The following is an 8,005-nucleotide window of genomic DNA, read 5'->3' on the forward strand; positions in this document are numbered from 1 at the left end:
GGGAGACAGAGAAAGGCAGAGAGAGAGACAGAGACAGAGACAGAGGAATACAGAAAGGAAAACAGAGAGAGAGAGAGAGGAAGGGAGGGAGGGAGAGAGACAGAGAGGAGACAGAGAGAAAGGGAAACAGAGAACGACAGAGAGAAAAAGAAAGAAAGAAAGATATAGAAAGATGTCGGAAGATATAGAAAGATTGAAAGATTGATTTCATAATGAATAAAGCTGAATGTTTATTTAAAAAATGAAGGCGTAACATTCTTTATGCTGATGTGTAAAATCTCCCTGATTGCCACACAGCTCCCCACCCCTCTCCTTTCTAGGACAATATTTACCCCTCTTGTGAGATTTAAAAGCAAAGCTCTGGATCATAAGAGCTTTTCAAAGCTCAGAATGTCGCCCTATGAATTAATCTTTGTTTGCATAACTCCGGATGACACTCTTGATGTAAATGCCAGAATCACATGAGTTCTTGTAACTGGGGATCTTATGTTTTTTTTCAATATAACATCTTTCTTTACTTTTTACTCCCTTGAATTGGGAGATTTGCTTTTGGGGGGGGGGGGAGTTTGATGCTTGCAGATTGGAAAGTTGGAAGGGACCTCCTGTTTAGCGCAGAGTCCAGCTGGCAGCGTAGGATTCCAGCTGTGCATGTTTAATAAAGCGGAGCCCAGAGGTTATCTGGGTAAATCGGTTTCGATATTGAGTGAAACCTGGCTCAATAGCAGTAACTGGGAAGAGGGATCTGGAGGTCCATAGATTTCTTACTCTCCTTTTCTCCAGAAATCTAGGAGGTAAACTGATGGTAGATCTCTTCCCTCAACATCATAGGATGAAGGAATCATCTCCTCTCTCTTTTTTAAAAAAAAGTTTTTATTTTTATTTTTCCATAACCACTCTGACATCATTAATCTTACTCATCTGGGTACAGTCCTTGTGTCATCCTACTTAACAGTTATGCCATTTTTAATCTATTTTTATCTTGTCTTTACATTTACATTTCTTTCTTCTTCTTTCTTTTCTTTTTGCAGATTGTTTTAATTACTTTTTCCCTTCTACAACACCTTACAGTCATTACATCAACATTGTTATGTCATCATACATGTATATAATATTTTGCTTCTATATTTACACACCTTTATACACAGTTCTATATATATTTATATATATAGTTTTGTGGCTTAATTATTTTTATTCTTGTTTTGCAGCCATTTGTACCAATTGTAAAAAAAAAAATGCTTTAAGAATTGGGGGGGAAAAAGATTCAGGCATGTTGTGCGATCATGAGAACATTTTTCTTTTCTTTTCAAAGCAATTTGTTATTTCCGTTTCAGGCGAATAGGTAGTAAGAAAATACTTTAAAAAGTGAAAGGTTCCCACTGCTAATTGTCATGAACCATTTTTTCCACTTTTTAAAGTATTTTTTTTTCCTGCCGGTTTGGGCGAATAGGTAGGAAAAAATGCTTTAAAAAGTGTGTGGGGGGAATTCCCACAATCACACAACGGAGGGGATTGTCGTGGAAACTTTTTTTTCTCACTTTTTAAAAAATATATATTTTATTCTTTTTTTAAACAAAACAACACATACAAAACAAAGCAAGAGCAGAACAAAAAACAACTTTCCCCCATTTCATCAAGCATGTCGTTTGGTTACAAGTTTTTGTGCATCAATTCTTAAACTTAGGATTAACAACACTGGTTTACATTAAACATAACTGAATATTTCGCTGCCATTGAGCATTATGTGTTCAAATTACCATTAATATTCTTTCATTTTGTAACAGTCCTTATGTCCTTGAATTCATAGTTATCTATCAAATAACAATAAGTCTTTAAAGTATTATAGTGTCACCTATCTCTAAGAAGAAAGAGCGAAGAATAGAACAAAGGATTCCCATTAATTTATAATATACATTCATATATTCAATGGACCATCATGTCACCAATCATCCCATTATTAATTATTAATCCATATAGTGGTTAGGTATTTCAATTCATGTATATATCAATTGTTCCTTACATCATCATTGATCCGTTTAATATACAAAAGATCTTTTTTCACTTTTTAAAGCATTTTTTCCTTGCCGGTTCGGGAGAATAGGCGGGGGGAAAAACTTTAAAAAGTGGAAAAAACGGTTCCCACAATCGCATGAAACAGCTGATTGTTATGGAAACCCCCCCCCCCCCATTTTTTATTGAAAAGTTTTAATAAATTTTACAAATATTTCCCCTTCCTCTTCCCTCCCCCCACCCCAACCCTCCTCCCCTCCAACCCTCCCTCCCCCCTCCAACCCCCCCTCCCCCCAACTTCCCAGAGCAAAATACAGGGTATAAACATTTAACAATCGTACACTAACATAAGCTAACTAACTTTAGCATCCTACCTCCCTCTTGTACTTTAACTCCCCTTTTATTAAGCTAACTTTAGATCAGTTATAACATTCCCTGTTCATTCCTAAGCTAATTGAAATTTCTTAGTCCGATATTTATTTTGAATGTAGTCAATCCATCTTCTCCATTCCAACTTGTATTTCTCATCTGAATGGTCCCACTTTTTAAAGCATTTTTTTCCTGCTGGTTCAGGTGAATAGGTGGCAAAAAAAATACTTTAAAAAGTGAAAGGTTCCAATTTACAACCTAAATGCTGGAGATGTGACTGCGCTGATGCTACTTACTTTCATACATGGTGGACTTGTAAAAAGGTTAAAGCATTTTGGATAAAAATATGGTGGATTATGCAAAATGTTCTTTAAAAAAGGATAAAGTTTACCCCTCAGTTGTTCCTGTTAGGTATAATTACTGATTGTACAGTTGTAGAGATTAACCTGATTTTGCATTTAATAACCGCAGCTAGACTGCTGGTGGTGCAATACTGGAAGAAGGAAGACTTGCCTACTATTCAAGAATGGACATTGAAAGTCACAAACCTAGCAGAGATGGCTAAAATATCTGCATATCTCAAGGACCATTCAAACGAGAGATATAAACTGGAGTGGAGAAGATGGATTGACTATACTCAAAACAAATATGGGACTAAGAAATTCCAGATAGCTTATGACTGAAGAAACAAGGAATGATATAATCTGTTTAGAGCTAGCCTAGCAAGGAGGAGTTAAAGCTCAAATGAAAGAGGATATTAACTTTTTTTAAAGTTTATTTTAGAATATTTTTGTTAAAGATTTATACCCTGTATCGGGGTATAAGTCGTGGGGGGGAGGAAGGTTGGGGGGTTGGGGGGGGGAGGGAAGTAAATATTTGTAAAAGTTTTTTTTTCAAAATTCTCAATTAAAAAAAAAGTGAAAGGTTCCCATGATCGCACGATACAGCTGATTGTCATGGATACTTTCCCCCCCCACTTTTTAAAGTATTTTTTTCTTGCTGGTTCGGGTGGATAGTCAGGAAAAAAATACTTTAAAAAGTGGAAAAAATGACCCACGCAATCCTCAGATGCCTTTTTTTTATAGTCCCGGTTTGCAGAACCAACGACAATTATCCCTACTGGTTCAGCTGATCCAGGCCAAACTGGGAGGATTTCACCACTGCTTTTAGCAGCCAAATTGTGCACATAGCGTACAAATCTCTAATTGGAAGGGAAAGTAGATTTTTGGATGGAAGCAGAGGTGGGTTCCTACCAGTTCGCACCTATTTGGTAGAACCAGTTCGTCAAATCTAGCGGACCGGTTAGAAGAGGTTCCACCAGTGGACCCGGAAAGCAGGCCACACCTACAGAAGAGGCTCCAAAATTTTTGAACCCACCACTGCCACACACACACACACGCACACACACACACACAGAGAGAGAGAGAGAGAGAGAGAGAGAGAGAGAGACTGACTGACTGACAGAGAGAGAGAGAGAAAGAGAAAGGAAGAAATAAATAAATAAAGAAAAAAAGAAAGAAAGAAAAAGAGTGAGAGAGAAAGAAAAAAGAAAAAAGGGACAGAGAGACAAAAGGAAGGAGAGAGAGAGAGAGGGAGAGAGAGACTGACTGACAGAGAGAGAGAGAGAGAGAGAAAGAGAAAGGAAGAAATAAATAAATAAAGAAAGAAAAAAGAAAGAAAAAGAGTGAGAGAGAAAGAAAAAAGAAAAAAGGGACAGAGAGACAAAAGGAAGGAAAGAGAGAAAGAGAGAGAGGGGGGGAGACAGAGAGAAAACACATGGCCGGCAAGCCACTCCCACAAAGGAGGCCACACCCACAGAGTAGGTTCCAAAAAATTTTGAAACCCACCAGTGGATGGAAGACAGACAAATAGCAGAGCCCATAAGTCTAACCCAATTGGCAACAAGCTTGCTCTCAATCCCAACAAGACTGAGTGGCTATTGATGCTACCTCCCAAGGATGGTCCAGCTATTCCATCTCTTAGCCTGGGGTGGTGGTGAAATTATACACCCCTCAGAGAGGGTTCGCAATTTGGGAGTCCTCCTGGATCCACAGCTGACACTAGAACATCATTTGTCGGCTGTGACCAGGGGGGGCCTTTGCCCAGGTTCGCCTGGTGCACCAATTGCGACCCTATCTGGACCGGGAGGCCCTTCGGATAGTCACTCACGCCCTCGTCACCTCAAAACTGGATTACTGTAACGCGCTCTACATGGGGCTGCCCTTGAAGAGTGTTCGAAGACTTCAGCTAGTCCAGAATCCAGCCGCGCGAGCGATTGTGGGTGCACCTAGGTACACCCACGTTACACCTATCCTCCGCGAGCTGCACTGCCTTCCCATTGGTCTCCGGACACGCTTCAAGGCGCTAGTCGTTACTTTTAAAGCCCTACATGGTATCGGACCTGGGTACTTGAGAGACCGCCTCCTGCCAGTTACCTCCCAGAGACCTATTAGATCACACAGACTAGGCCTCCTCCGGATTCCATCTGCCGGTCAATGTCGGCTGGCGACTCCCCGGGGGAGGGCCTTCTCTGTAGCTGCTCCGGCCCTATGGAACGATCTCCCCGTTGAGATCCGGACCCTCACTACCCTCCCGGCCTTCCATAAAGCAACCAAGACCTGGCTGTTCCGGCAGGCCTGGGGCTGTTGATTTATCCAGCCCATCTTATGTTATGAATTGTTTAATTGTTTTTATTTTTATATCCCCCTTCCCCTTCTTATTTGTAAGCCGCCCTGAGTCTCCCGAGAGTGGGCGGCATACAAGTTAATTAAATTAATAAATAAACTACCACAGGAATATTGTTATGCCATCGCAAAGGCAGGGGTTATATTATCATGCTCCTCCAATGGGTGTGTGCAAAGTTTCAAAGCGGAGCCATAATTATAGACCGTAATTGCTTGCAATCCGGTGAACCTGACTGCAGGGTTTCAAGTTCTGGAATAGAACTATCTTTGTTGTGATTGTCTTGTTGGGATTTTTTTTATTTCCAGATGGCTAAACTGGGAAATGAAAAAATAAACCCTCTTATGCACTCCAGCTGGGTTTGGTTGCGAGGCTCTAAAGGATCAGGATCAGAATAGAGCTGGAAAGGGCTCTTGGAGGTCTTCTAGTCCAACCCCCTACTCAAGCTTATGCCATTTCAGATAGCTGGCTGTCCAGTTTCTTCTTAAAATCTCTAGTATTGCATCATTCACAACTTCTGGTGGCAAGGAAGGAAGTTCCTCCTCAGTTCTAAGTTGCTTCTCTCCTTGATTAGTTTCCACCCATTTTGCTCCTTGTCCTGCCCTCAGGTGCCTTGGAGAATAGTTTGACTCCCTCTTCTTTGTGGCAACCCCTGAGATATCAAAACACTGCTATCATGTCTCTCCTGGTCCTTCTTTTCATTAAACTAGACATACCCAGTTCCTGCAACCGTTCTTCATATGTTTTAGCCTCCTGTCCCCTAATCTTCTTTCTTGCTCTTCTCTGCACTCTTTCTAGAGTCTCCACATCTTTTTAAATGATATGGTAACCAAAACTGGATCCAGCGATCCAAGTGTGGTCTTACTAAGGCTTTATAACGTGATTCTATCCCTCTGTTAATGGATAGTTAATGGGTTAATTGTATGTAGGTATCAATGGTGGGATTCAGCCAGTTCGCACCTATTCGGGAGAACCGGTTTGTAACTTTCTAAGCAGTTCGGAGAACCGGTTGTTGGAAGAAATCTCCTTTGTTTTTTCCCCACTTTACAGGGCTAATCCTGTAAGGAAGGCAGGAAGGAAACATTCTGGTGTTGTTTCTAGCCTCATCTTTGTTGCCCTGCTTACAGAAACTGCCTCTCCGGTTAACCCTTTGTAACAGCTAAGGCGAAGCGCCCATCGACCTGAGTAATGTTGAGTTGGCCACGCCCACACGGTCACATGACCACTAAGCCCAGCCTACCCACCTGATCATTAGGACAGAGAACCAGTTGTTAAATTATTTAAAACCCACCACTGGTAGTTATCCCAAAAATGTCAAAACCCCCCAAAACAAATATGTCAATCCAACAGCCAATCAGGAGTTAAAAGCCATGTGGGGAAAAAAACCCCATTTAAAACTGCGAAAACAAATCCTGAACACAAAAATTAGCATTTTGAATTGGGCTGATTAGGATGTTCGGAATGCCAAAGTTGCATAGCCTGGAAGAATGAAGCAATTAGGTTTTTTGCGCAGTTAGTAAAGTGGTTGTAAATCACAAGGATGCCCTTCTCTCTCCTCTCTCTCTCTCTCTCTCCCCCCAGTGGATTGTGGTATTTTCATGAAAAGGAAATAGAGAAATAGTAGGACATGTGCCAAGCATGCGGAGATGGCGCATGGAAACATGAAGGTAGCATACTTATCAAACCTTTTTCAGGAGGTGAGACTGGGGCCTCAAAGTTTGTCTTGAGGGATTTAGAGTTGTGTTTACTTTTCTCTTCCCTTTCCCTTCCTTCCTTCTTTTTTCTTTCCTTCTACCTTCCCTTTCTCATTCTTCCTTCCTTCTTTTCTCTCCCTCCCCTTCCCTTTCCCATTCTCCTTGTTCCCTCGATCCCCTTCCTCAATCTCCTTTCCTTCTTCCTCTCTACCTTCCCTCCCCTCTCATCCCCCTCCTTCCCTTCCTCTTTGTCCTCTCTCTCTTCCTCCCCTTCCTCAATCTTTTTCTTCTTCCTCTCTCTTTTCTTCCTTCATCCTCTCCTCCCCCTCCTCCTCCTCCTTTTCCTTTCTCTTTCCTTCCCTCCCTTCCTCAATCTTTTCTCCCTCTCTCTCCCTTCCTTTCCCTCCTCTGCCTTCCCTTCCTCATCCCTTCCTTCCCTTTTCTTCCCTCCCTCATTCTCCTCCCTCTCTCTCCTTCCCTTCCTCAATCTTTTTTCTTCTTCCCTCCCCCTTCCCTTCCCTCCTCCCCTTCCTCACCCCCCCTCCTCTTCCTCATCCTCCTTCCTTCCTTCCTCCCGGTCTCTCCCCTTCCTCAATCTCCATTCTTCTCCCACCTTCTCCCCTTCCTTTCCCTTCTCATCCCCTCCTTCCCTTCCTCATTCTCCCTCTCTCTCCCTCTCCCTTCTCTCCCCCTCCTCAATCTTTTCTTCTTTCCTCCCCCTTCCCTTTCCTCCTCCCCTTCCTCACCCCCCTCCCCTTCCTCATCCTCCTTCCTTCCTTCCTCCCCATCTCTCCCCTTCCTCAATCTCCATTCTTCTCCCCCCTTCTCCCCTTCCTTTCCCTTCCTCATCCCCTCCTTCCCTTCCTCATTCTCCCTCCTCCCTCCCTCTCCCTTCTCTCCCCCTCCTCAATCTTTTGTCCTCCTTCCCTCCCTCCCCTTTCCCTTCCCCATCCCCTCCTTTCCTCCCCTTCCCCAATCTCCCTTCTTCTCCCCCTCTCTCCCCTTCCCTTCCCTTTCTCATCCCCTCCTTCCCTTCCTCATCCTCCCTCCCTCTCCCTTCTCTCCCCTTCCTCAATCTTTTGTCCTCCTTCCCTCCCTCCCTCCCTCCCCTTTCCCTTCCCCATGAGATACAGCTGCCCATTATACCAGCAAGTGGTGATGGCCATTAAGGGAAATGGTCTTGCTTAACAACTGCCACCCTCTGTCCTCCCAGACAGGGCCATTAAATCAACACTTGGGTTGTTAAGCAGAAG

Source organism: Thamnophis sirtalis, unplaced genomic scaffold (genome assembly GCF_051295495.1).
Source record: "Thamnophis sirtalis isolate CommonGarterSnake01/CBP01778 unplaced genomic scaffold, rThaSir2_p1.2 scaffold_9, whole genome shotgun sequence".
In the NCBI taxonomy this organism is placed as follows: Eukaryota; Metazoa; Chordata; class Lepidosauria; order Squamata; family Natricidae; genus Thamnophis; species Thamnophis sirtalis.